Here is a 12685-nt window from a genome sequence, read left to right on the forward strand (position 1 = left end):
GCTAAGTTATGAACACTGATAGAGGAAATATCCAGCAAAAGCCAGTGAACACGTTTTTTATTTTTTCTTCAACAGACAGTATTCATGAAATAAACACAAGGTCTCATATTATAAGAAGAGCATGAAAGTGTTTAAAGGGGTAGAAACAATGAAAATTTTTTTGAAGCAGACAAAACAGTATTTGTTCTCCCTTTTATCTATCCTAACCTGTTATCATCACTCAAAAATATTTTAGAAACTTCCTTCCTCTAATGGATAAGAAAGATTTTGGTGAAAATTTAAGCTACTTAATACCATGTTTTGGGAGCCACTAAATAGATAAAAAAAATTCTTTAACTTTCAGGGACTTTTGCCAACACCCAGTCAGAGGAACTCAGTGGCAATTTAATGGGAATTATCAACTCTTAGAACCACTGAACTAGAAAGTAATGCTTTAAAAATTGTCAGTAACACTTTTTCCTACATTTTTCTACTTACTAAAATAGCCTATATTCATTATAGAAGTTAGAAAATACAGAAAAGATCAAAAGAAGAATTTATAAACCACCATTCTTATACATGCAGTATTTTATATTCCCACATAAATGTACAATTAGCTCATATTACTCATGCTGTTTGATAACTTGCTTCCTATTAAAATTTTTATTATAGAATATTAGGCAAATATAAAGGGCTGCAAGTAAGGTATATGTAGGTTATAAAGCATGATAATAAGATATACAACCATGAGATCACCATCTAACTTACAGATTCAAATACCACTAGTATGATTAAACCTATCAACAAGTCCTCCAAATTCCCCCATGTGGTAACTATGTTAAGTTTTTTTGTTTTTAATCCCCTTGATTTTTAAAAAAAGTTTTTAAAACCACTTAAATAAGTATTTAATTTTAATTGTGCTTATTTTGAATCTTGTAATAGTGTATTTTAATATGTTTTTCTTGAGATTATTTTTGTTCAGTTACCTATTTTATATTTACAATTCAGCCAGTTATACATAGCTGTATTTCAAACTTTAATTGCTGTATACTATTTAATTATGTAACTATATGGTGCTTTATTTTTCTGTTGGACATTTGGGTTTCAAGGTTTTTTTGTTGTTGCTATTTAAAAAAAATCATGCAAATTTTTATATTTGTTTCCTGGTACACATGTGTAGGAACTCTTTCTAGGGTGCATACCAGGAGTGGAATAGATTATAAATAATTACATACATATAAATAATAAATTGTTTTCCAAAGGAGTTGTACTCCATTACCAGTGCATAGAAGTCTCTATTCTTTTTTAAAAAATATATTTTTTTATTGATTTCAGAGAGAAAGGGAGAGGGAGAGAGAGATAGAAACATCAATGGCAAGAGAGAATCATTGATTGGCTTCCTCCTGCATGCCCCCTTCCGGGGACTGAACCAACAACTCGGGTATGAGCCCTGACTGGGAATTGAACCATAACCTCCTGGTTCATAGGTCGATTCTCTACCACTGAGCCATGCCGGCTGAGCGAAGCCTCCATTCTTTTACATTTGCGGCAATATTAAATATTTTCCATTTGGTATTACCTATACATCTCTTCTCATGGTTTCAATTTGCATTTCCTTAGATACTATGAAATGATTATTGGACTTTTGTGTTTCCCTCTCTGTGATGTACCTGCTCAAGTCTTTTGTTTATTTGTCTATTGTTTTTTAAAATATATTTTTTATTGTTGATATCTCTCATCACCCCCTCCTTTGTTCCCCTCCTCCCTGTCCATTGTTTTGATTGACCTTTTCTTATTGGCATGTAGCTAATGTTACTGATTATTAGAAAAGAGGAATTCTTTTACTGTTCTAGTATTTATTACTGACATCTTAATTCACCAATCAGAAACTATTTCTAATCCCTTTTCCCTTGCTGTCTCATAATATTGAAACTTCAAAGCCACACAATCACTTTCTCAGACCTCCCTGAATTTAGAAATGGCCATGAGACTAATTTGGGGGCCATTATTCTGTTGGTGTATCTGAAAAGGTACTTGCTTTCCTGATAAAAGAATACAGATACAGCTGTCACAACCTTGTGTCACCCTTTCTTAATCCTGACTTGAATGCAGATGTAATGCCTGGAGTTACAACAGCCTCATGGTGGGCATGAGGCAAAGGTTAGGAGATTTATAAAAATTCTGGCCTTGACCATTCTTACACACATTTATCTCTGAATTTCTGGTTATGTGATTTAAAAAAAAAAATCTTGGCTTTCCTAAATACTATAAATCTAATTTTCTTTGAATGAGAATAGGATGTCATCCATACTGATGTGGCATTTTTATATACCAACTAGAGGCCTGGTGCATGAATTCATGCAAAGTGGGGTCCAGCTGGCTCTGCACCCAATTGAAGGTGGGGGGGGCAATTGGGGAATGGCTGGGGGAAGGGGCTGCAGGTGGTTGGTGGGCTGGCCCTGGCCCCTGGCCGAACTCCCTGTTGAACTCCCGGTCGAACTCCCGGTCCAGGGGACAATTTGCATATTAGCCTTTTATTATACAGGATGATTCTATTACCACAATCCAAACTAAAGTTACACATCCAGCAATGTCCCAAAAGCAGTAAAGATGTTCCACAAGCAATTTCAAGACATCAGAATACAAAGTCCTTAGCAAGGCTAGTGTGATTGGGTTACTCTCCTCCTTTTCTCTGCAGGTAGTATCACTTCATCTTTCATGCATTTAGCTTCACCTAGTGGAACCTCTAACATTTCCAAAAAAATACAAAATTCTGTCCTACTCCATGGAAAAGCCTTCTATTTCATTTGCTTGGATTCCCTGTCCCCCTAACTTTCCTTTCCATTCTATTTTTTTTATTATTGATTTTTTTACAGAGAGGAAGGGAGAGGGATAGAAAGTCAGACACATCGATGAGAGAGAAACATCGATCAGCTGCCTCCTGCACACCCCACACCGGGGATGTGCCTGCAACCAAGGTATATGCCCTTGACCGGAATCGAACCTGGGACCATTCAGTCTGCAGGCCAACGCTCCATCCACTGAGCCAAACTGGTCAGGGCTTCCTTCCCATTCTAAACCAGACCTGCCTGTTATTGTGTCTTTGTAAAGCATATAACAGTATGTTCCACCCGCCCCCACTAGGCTCTGAGTTTAGACCTTGAGAATAGACTCTGTGTCATTCTTGTTAATTGTACACCCCATGTAGCCTTGCATAGTCCATGAGAGATAGTAAGCACTCAAAAATATTTTGTCAGAAACACAGTGAATATCTTGTGTGCCAACCCAGTGTCAATCAAAGCCTATCTTTAGTGTCTCTTTCACTAAAAGCTCCAAGGTTTTCATCTTTGATATGGGTTAATAATTCATACTTCTCAATGGAGTTTGAGAATGAAATGTAATACATATGTGCTTAGATATGTGCTTGGAATGTGGTTTGGGTCATTTGCCTCTGATAAGGGAAATCTTTATTAGAATTTTCTTTCTAACTTCTGTTTTTTACACTTTAAAATATTACTTAATATAATAATTAGGAAGAATTACAATGCAACCCAACATGTGTTGAATGCTTGCTCATATATTGTATACACCAAGAACTTTGTATATGGTACCTTACTTATTTGTAGGACATAGCCTTTGTTATGTCCCCCTTTACATAGAGGGAAACTGAGGCCGAGAGCTGGGACAAGCCTTTTGGGCACCAGCCACTGTCAGTTTGTTGGAAGCTACCTAACTAGAGAGTCTGCCATTTTCAGGGTATGTTCTCTATACCTGCTTCATTATGTTCTTTTTCTGAGAAAAAGGCAAAGCAGAATAAAATGTGTTGATACCAGATTTCTTTCTTTCTTTCTTTCTTTCTTTCTTTCTTTCTTTCTTTCTTTCTTTCTTTCTTTCTTCCTTCTTTCCTTTCCTTTCCTTTCCTCTTTCTTTCTTTCTTTCTTTCTTTCTTTCTTTCTTTCTTTCTTTCTTTCTTTCTTTCTTTCTTCCTTCCTTCCTTCTTTTTTTTTTTTTTTTTTTTTTTTTTAAGAAAAGCAACTTCCAGAGTCTGTTCTGAGGTCAATACAGGATTTTCATCCCAATCTTCTCTCCTCCTAGACCCACAGACTCTGAAATGAAAACTGATGCTCAAGCGGATGATGCCAGGGCGGGATCCTCCACCAGAAAACAGTGACAGAGCCAGGCTTTGAGCAGCACGCTCCGGATGTCCAGAAAGTAGATGAGCACACATGACAGAGATTTCGCTACAACAATTAAAAGCAAAGGGCAATTATTTTAACCAGAGCTCCTACTTTAGAAACTCCTACTTTAAGAGGTGCTTGAAATGAATTCCATGAGTCAGGATATAGTGAGATTTTAGCATAATGTTCAGTGTAGTTTATTCTGAATGCCACTCAAATTAATACAGCAAAGCTCTTCAAAATTTGCCCCAATTTTTCTCTCTCTCTTTTTAAATATATATTTTTTATTGATTTCAGAGAGAGGAAGCGAGAGGGAGAGAGAGTTAGAAACATCAATGATGAGAGAAAATCATCATCGTCTGCCTCCTGCACAGCCCCCACTGGGTATCGAACCCACAACCTGGACTTGTGCCCTGATTGGGAATCAAACCATGACCTCCTGGTTCATGGGTCGACACTCAACCGCTGAGGCACACCGGCCTGGCCCAATTTTTTCTCTTAATATTCCACCCCTTGTGCATATAGCTCTAACTGCACTTGAGTACTGTTTTCTACATACACCCCAATGTTTCTAACCCCTATGCCTTTGCTTGTGCTGTTTCTGCTTCTTAGAATTCCTGCAACCCAGCCCGTCTCTTAAAAAGACACACACAAACAAACAATAACCAAAAAACAGGGCAACTCATCCTGTAGGTCTCTGTTAGGCTAACTTTTTCTCCATTAAGCCTGTCCCAGGTAAGACATATCCACACCTAGGAGCTTCCCAATCTTCTAGATATAATTACGGCAACATTTCCTGTTTTGTGGCATGGTGTGGCTGGTGGATAAAGCATAGACTTTAGAGTTGGATATACCTGGGCATAAATTCTAACTCTGCCACATAAAAGTCATGCTCACGGGCATGATTTAGCAAAATGTGAGCTTCCATTTCCTTTGTGGAAATGAGGGTGCTATCACCTGCCTGTTTTGGCTCTTGTGGCAAAAGGAGGCGAGCATTTACAGTGCAGAGCACAGATTCTATTTCATGGTCAGCAGCTGCCCGGTTCTTGGCTCAAATATCACCTCTTTTAAAAAACAGATATATTTTTATTGATTTCAGAGATGAAGGGGGAAGAGAGAGAGAGAGAGAGAGAGAGAGAGAGAGAGAGAGAAACATCAACAACGAGAGGGAATCATTGATCAACTGCTCTGCATGCCCCACACTGGGGATTGAGCTCAACCCAGGCCATGTCCTGACCAGGAATCAAACTCTGACTTCCTGGTTCATAGGTCAATGCTCAACCATTGAGGCACACTGGCTGGGCTCAAATATCATCTCTTGAGCATGGCCCCCTATCTAATATCCCACCGTTCTACTCTACTCCCATCTTTAAAAGCCTTGGACCAGGTTGTCCAACTTCAAATTCCAACTCTTCCACTTACTGGAAAGTAAGTTACTTAACTTTCTTCTCCAACTTTCCTCATACTAAAATGGAGCTAATAATGAACACATAAGCATGTTATAGGGATAATTTATACCTTAGATTAGAGCCAGGCACAGAATACATTCTAGCTGTAACTGTATTGTTCACTCCTCTATCCCTAGGGTCCACATTAGTGCCTGGTTCAAGGAGGTACTCATTTCATAGCTGTTGAATGAATGAACGCATTTGCTCTGGTTCTTTCTCCTTCCTTTGCATCCTGTCCCTGGTTCTTAGAATAGAATGTGGGCTCCTCTGAGGCAGGAAGAGGGTACCATTGTTGTTGGGTGCTCAGTACCCAGCACCGGGACTGGCACCAGGCAACCCTTAGTCAGTTTCATGGAATGGAAGGGACATTTTCCCGCTGTGTATTCCTGCTGCATTGTGCTGGAAGTGAGTCCCTTAGCATCAGCCAGCAGAACAGTGGGCACTCTGCCCGCCTCTCTGCAACCTCTTGTCACCACTTACTCAGGCTCACTTAAAAGAGGATGGCCCATGGATGAAAAGCCACTTCCTCTCGGGCATGACAAAGACTCGGATCATTGTCTCTATTGACTGGGTACAAGATTTACCGTGTTCTGTTGGCAGATTCATTTAGACTATGCCCTACTTGAAGGAGAACAAGAAGATTCTTCCCTTTTTTGTATGTGGGTCTAATCCCTTGAGCCAATATTTGCTCCCACACAGAGACTGCTAAGCTCTTATGGCAACTCCAAAGAGGACAAGCATGGGCCATGAAAAAGGGATTGGGGGAAGAGAAGGCAGGGCCCAGCCTGAGAGCATCTCCACAGGCCAGGGGCTATGCTTTCCAGTAAAACTGATCACTTCGTTGGTGAGTTCATTTCACCTCTTTGTAAGCTTCCAAAAAGAGGTGGTGTGGGAGGAATGTAGGGGCAGCCAATTAAAATTCAGTCTGACCAACAAAGAGAAGTAGGCCATGGCTGACTAACAGAGAGGCATTGACTGAGAGAGGCCTTGGCACCAGGAGTCCACCCTGCTTGAATGTTCTTTTCTTCCAAAACAAGAGGACCTCCCAAAGCATGGAGTTATACTGTCCACATCTGGGCTTATAAATTTTGTGTTTCTCTCACAGAGAGTCCACAGCAGGATCCCTTCAGCTCACGCTCCATTCTCTCCTTTCATCTCTGCAGGGCACAGGCTATTTTTGTCCATTCTCAATACCAGCATCACTGAGTTTTCCTCCTATTGCCAGATGCAATAGCTGCACACAGCCTGCAGGCAGATTCTGAGTATGCTACTAAACAGATGCCATTTCATAATCCATTCCTTTTCCATGCCGACCTAAGAGTCTTTGCCCAGGTCCTCTTCTGGCTGATGACTTTTTAGATCAGATGAGGAGGGAGGGAGAGGGGAAGCAGGGAGCATAAAATTTAAAATTTCAGGCTTTTAAATCAGATGCCATAAAAGGTTGTTTGAGAGAATGGCATAACCTACTTTCACCTGTGTGTCCTTGAAAATGGGTGTGAAAGCTGAAGCATGAGAATGGCAATCAAAAAATTCATAGAATAAGGACATTCTCTTAAAAGCTAAATGGCATTGAACATTCACTAATATTTTTTTTTACTTTTTAGACAGAACAGTAATACATAGCCCTTTCATTTTGTGCGTGATTTTTTAAATCCTCATCCGAGAGTATGTTTTTGTGTTTTGTTTTAATTTATTTTAGAGAGATGGGAAGGGAGAAGGAGAGAGAGAAACATTGATTGAACCCACAACCTGAGTATGTGCCCTGATTGGGAATCAAACCTGCGACCCTTTGGTGCACAGGACTCTGCCCCAACCAGCTGAGCCACACAGGCCAAGGCTGTACATGATCTTTAATTTGGCTTTTTTCTTGCACAACTGAATACAAGTTGGCATGTTGTAGTCTAAAGTGTGTCCAGCTGAGTCCAGAGTTTACTTTTTGGACAGGTTTAAAATTTGTTGTCCTCGACTCAGTTTTATTAAGGAAATAAGTCCTACTTATACTTTCTTTGCTGTCACTTAGCTATTATAATTATCACTGCAGTTATTGCCATCACAGATGAGGAAGGGGGCATCACTGCTCTCTGTGGGCAGCATCTCCATGTCACCATGTTCATTTCATTGACTGAATGACAACGATGCATAAAGTAGAAAAGCTGCTAAAAAGACAAAAATTATATAGTTGAGAGCCATCTGTGGTAGGCAAAAACACGGGCTTTGTAACAAAGGAGGGCTTGAACCAGCCTGCTGGCTCATAATATCTTCAAAGGTCAATGCTTTAAATATCATCATCACAATGAGCTAGAGTCTGACCATAGAAGGAATAAGGAGTCAGAATAAGAATAAATCCTATTGTTAGCTAGTAGAGAAATTTATTTGCCCTGGAGTGGACTGGCCAGTTTTAATGCTTGGCAACTCTTTCATCTGTCAGCTAATCCCAAACCATCCAAGTTGTGTTTCATCCTTTTGCGTAGGGCAGAATGAAGGGCCTGGGCTTTAGAGTCTGAGAGACCTAGACCAGCTCTGGGCTCCCCATCTTCTGCACAAACTTGGATACATTAATTACACCCTCGGAAAATTCATTTAACTCATAAAATGAGAATAGTGCTGCTTATTTAATACCAACTCTTAGAAGTGTTGTGAAGTTTAAATAGATACAAAAAATTTATTAACTCAGTCTAACACATACAGAATACTCAGAGGGTGGTCTTCCCCTCGGGACATTTGGCAATGGCTGAGATATTATCTCAACTGTAGAACAGGGGTAGTAGATGCTACTGGCATCTCATGGGTGGATGTCAGGGATGTTGCTAAACATCTCATGATCCACAGTAGCCCCTATGATAAGGAATTATCTGCCTCAAAATGTCAATAGTGCCAAGCCTGAGAAACTTGGGCTTGATAAATACTAGTCACTAAGCATCAGGCTAATTTTCCTGTATATGTCTGATCTCTTTCAATTGTACAGGTTCCAAAATGTGGATGCTGAACTTTGGGGCTGACAATAATATCATCCACTCATTTACAAAGAGCTTTCCTATATACAATCTCCCTTGATTTTCAAGAGCACCTATTGCTAAGTATTATTCATACAATCTTCATTTCACAGGTGAAGAAATTGAATAAACAGCACGCCAACATCTAGGCTGATTTCAGTTCCTGTGTCCCATCCACATGCACAGAGCACATTTAGGTAACACGGAAGCTCGGCATTGAGTAATTTGGGTTATCTGTTCACGTGTGAAACAGAACAAATGATGCCTATCTATGGAAAGCAATTATTGTAAGGATGACATGAAATGGTGCACACAACAGGCACTCTAAAATCAGAGCTCTATCCCATCTCAGCTCCCCCTTAATGACTGGGTCACAATCAGTCCTCAACTACCCCCGCTGCCCCCACAACTTGTGTAAGCCAAGAGACCCTCCAAGGCCAAGCCAGGCATTGTGCTGTGTCGGGTTCCCCAGCATCAGCCTGTGCTTGAGTCCCCGGCTTCACCAGGCCCCACGATCCACGATCCACGGTTGCTTTGTTCACTGAGTGACACTGCCTGTCAGGCACCACCCTGTGCTGGTCACTGAGACTTTGCAGGGGCCGTCAGTCCTTCGTGCGCCTGGTACCCTAGGGCTGACATCTTGACAACCATGTCACTGCTCTCTCATTACTTATCAGGAGGGTCACCTTTCTGATAGACAGCTTTGAAAATCCTTTATTAAAAATGTTTTTAGAAGAAAAGACAGATTACTTTGCAGTTCTGACATGCTCTACTTATTATGACATGAAACATTGTTCTTATTCCTTTGGCTGGGGGACATTTAACTGCAGGCTGCTTCCTGTGTTGTCCCACTATAATATATTGGTTATTTGATCAGATCCTTTATATATTAATTCATGCACATTCATTCATTCATCACTCAACTGCACATTTGAAGACCAACGGTGAACCTAGTACTGGGATAGGCATTTACTGGATAAAATAATACAATTATATTTAGTCCTTGATCCTGTGGACATGCCAGGCAAAGCAAGGGTGTAAAGAAGATAAAGTGTTAAAGTGGTAAGTGCAATATAACAGGTGCATGTTGCCCAGCCGCGATGGCTCAGTTGTTGAGCGTGGACCTATGAACCAGGAGGTCACAGTTCCTGGTCAGGGCACATGTCCAGGTTGTGGGCTTGATCCCCAGTAGGGGGCATGCAGGAGGCAGCCAGTCAATGTTTCTCTCTCATCTATGTTTCTATCTCCCTTTCTCTCTCTAAAATCAATAAAAATATGTTTTTAAAAAAGAAAGAGGTACATGTACCTGGTAACTAAGGTACGAGTGTACCTGGCAGATGGAAACCAGACTGGCAGTGGATCTGCAGAGTGGGGTATCTGGTCCACTCTGGACTGTGATAGGGAAGGTGGCAGCAGAGGCTGGAGGTGGGTGTTGCTGTGTGTAGAGGATGGAACAGGAGTGAGCGCCCACAACTGCAATAAGCTGATGATGCTTCATCCTAGAAGAGAGCCTGGATGCCAAGCTTTTGGCCCTGGGTGATTTTCAATGTTTCTGACATACATTTGATGAATGATATCACCAAGGCACCACTGAGTATCTGAGGGCATTAGCAGGAAGCTCCAGAAAAGGGATTTACTAACCTTGCCTGGGGTACAGATGGGGCTGGGGGCACTGCCCCAGAAGATGTGGTATTTAAACAGGACATTAAGTATTCAGTGTGGAGAAGGAACATGAGGGTGTTCTCGGCACAGCCTAGGTGAAGGTGATGCCCTCAGAGGTGGATGATGATGTGGTTAGAGCAAAGCACAGGGGAGGCCGAGGGCACTTTGGGGCCATTGGAAATCCGGGCCATGGACCTGGACTCTCTCCAGTAGGATGGGTTGGGCTGTGGCTGATGTATGCACAGGGGCAGTCTGGCAGGATGGGCACTGTAGACACATCTCTCTGCAGCAGTGTGGGATTGTGGGAAGGTGGACCTGGAGCGCAGGGGCAGAAAGCAAAGACACAAGGCAGGTGGCTACTGAAACAGCCCTCTCTCTGGTTTCATCCATCCAAACAACCTGGCTACTCACACTTGCATTCAGATGACCCAGCATTATATTTAGAGAAAAAAAGGCCAAGGATGAATGAGTTTCTTCAACAAAAACTTAAAAGACAAAACTAACATGTGTTAAACACTCTACCACCTGGTGAGATTTGCAGTGCACAGACTTTATGGGATAAATGCATACACACATCAGACACAATGAAGTGTGCGGTAAGGGGAGGGCCTAGTAAAAAGGACCCTGAAGAAGCAGCCTGTGGATTTGCCATGGTGCTAATGTCGCCTCATTCCTATGTACGCACCAAACATGGAGGGCTGATGGACTCATGCTCTCAGTGAACACCCAGTGCCTGTTTACACGGCAACTGCCATGCTCCATCATGCACCAGGCTCAGCATGCCGCATGTTGTCTAACTTCATCTTAGTACAAGTGCAAAGCAGACCTGACCAGGCATGAGGTTCAGAGAGTTTAGGGATTTGCCCAAGTTCAGGGCAGTCAGTGTAGAACTGGGATTTGACCTCCAGTCTGTGCAGTGCTAAGGCCATCTGCATTAATAGGCATAACCAATGGACATAAGACACTGGGGGTGGGGAGTGAGGACATGTGTTGGGGGGTAGGGGAGGCCGGGTGGGAGGTCAATGAGGAAAAAAGGAGACTTATGTACTACTGTTTGTAATACTTTAAAAACTTTTTTAATATATTTTATTGATTTTTTACAGAGAGGAAGGGAGAGGGATAGAGAGTTAGAAACATCGATGAGAGAAACATTGGTCAGCTGCCTCCTGCACACTCCCCACTGGGTATGTGCCCGCAACCAAGGTACATGCCCTTGACCAGAATCGAACCTGGGACCCTTGAGTCCGCAGGCCGATGCTCTATCCACTGAGCCAAACCGGTTAGGGCTGTTTATAATAATTTAAACAATAAAAAAGTTTTAAAAAAATAGACAAACAAAAGGTAATGGCTTTCAGTTTATAAACCACTTTAAAGATAAACTATGACATCATTGTGGTCTGTTTCAGAAGACACTAGAAATGTTATAAACTTCATAGGATTTCCAGGTTTAGCAAATCAAAATTAGGGTATTCAGTTAAATTAGAATTTCAGATAAGCAATAAACATTTCTTTAGTATAAGTATGTCCCATGTAATATTTGGGACAAAGTTACACTAAAAGTTTTCCATTGTTTTTCTGAGCTTCAAGATTAACTGGAGTCTTGAATTACATCTGGCAACCCTACAACCTTGACAAAGTAACAATAATGGCATAGCTGTTTGAAGTCAGAGGAAAGAATAGAGGAGTGGCTTCTTCCGCTCACTGAGTGACAAACCAGTGGGTACTGTCTATAATGACAGTTAAAGAAACAGAGGTTTAGGTTTAATATTTCAGTAGAAAAACAGAGCAGGAAAATACAGTAAAAATAATAAAACCCACAGGAGGGTGGGAAGGTAGGAGGGAAGTAATATAAGAAGACCAAATTCCCCTTTAAATAAAGGGGCCCACGATACAGTCTGCAGTAGATGAATCCAGAAGTAAAAGCATAAAGTATTATTTAACATTATGATGGTAATTAAAAAACCCAACCTTGCTCGAAAATGAAACAATTAAAAAGGGCTCTCTGGCAGCAGGGCTTAGAGAATGGGAGAAGAGAAAGTTACGTTTCCTTTTATTCTACACTCGTTAGATTTTTCAATTTTATGCCATGTGTAAAATTAGATTAAAAATAAAGTTATTATATTAATCAGTATTACTTCCAACCAACCTTCAGCAAATTATAAAATTTTTGTTCATGTATAATCTCATGTTCTCAATAAGGCTTATTTTATTTTCCTCTAGCATCTTCTTTTTGGGTGTAAAGCTATTCAAATCAGATTTAAACACCCAGTAGATCCACACATACCTGCTATGGCTATGCCATGATGTGTGGCAAAAATAGTTTCATGTTTTCTAGTATAAAAGAAAGATAAAACCCTTCAGATAATAAACATGGTTCATTTAATTTATAGCCAATATTTGAGGAGAGGTACTCCCCTAGCATGCC

The sequence above is a fragment of the Myotis lucifugus genome, unplaced genomic scaffold, assembly GCF_000147115.1.
Source record: "Myotis lucifugus unplaced genomic scaffold, Myoluc2.0 scaffold_86, whole genome shotgun sequence".
NCBI classification, from domain to species: domain Eukaryota; kingdom Metazoa; phylum Chordata; class Mammalia; order Chiroptera; family Vespertilionidae; genus Myotis; species Myotis lucifugus.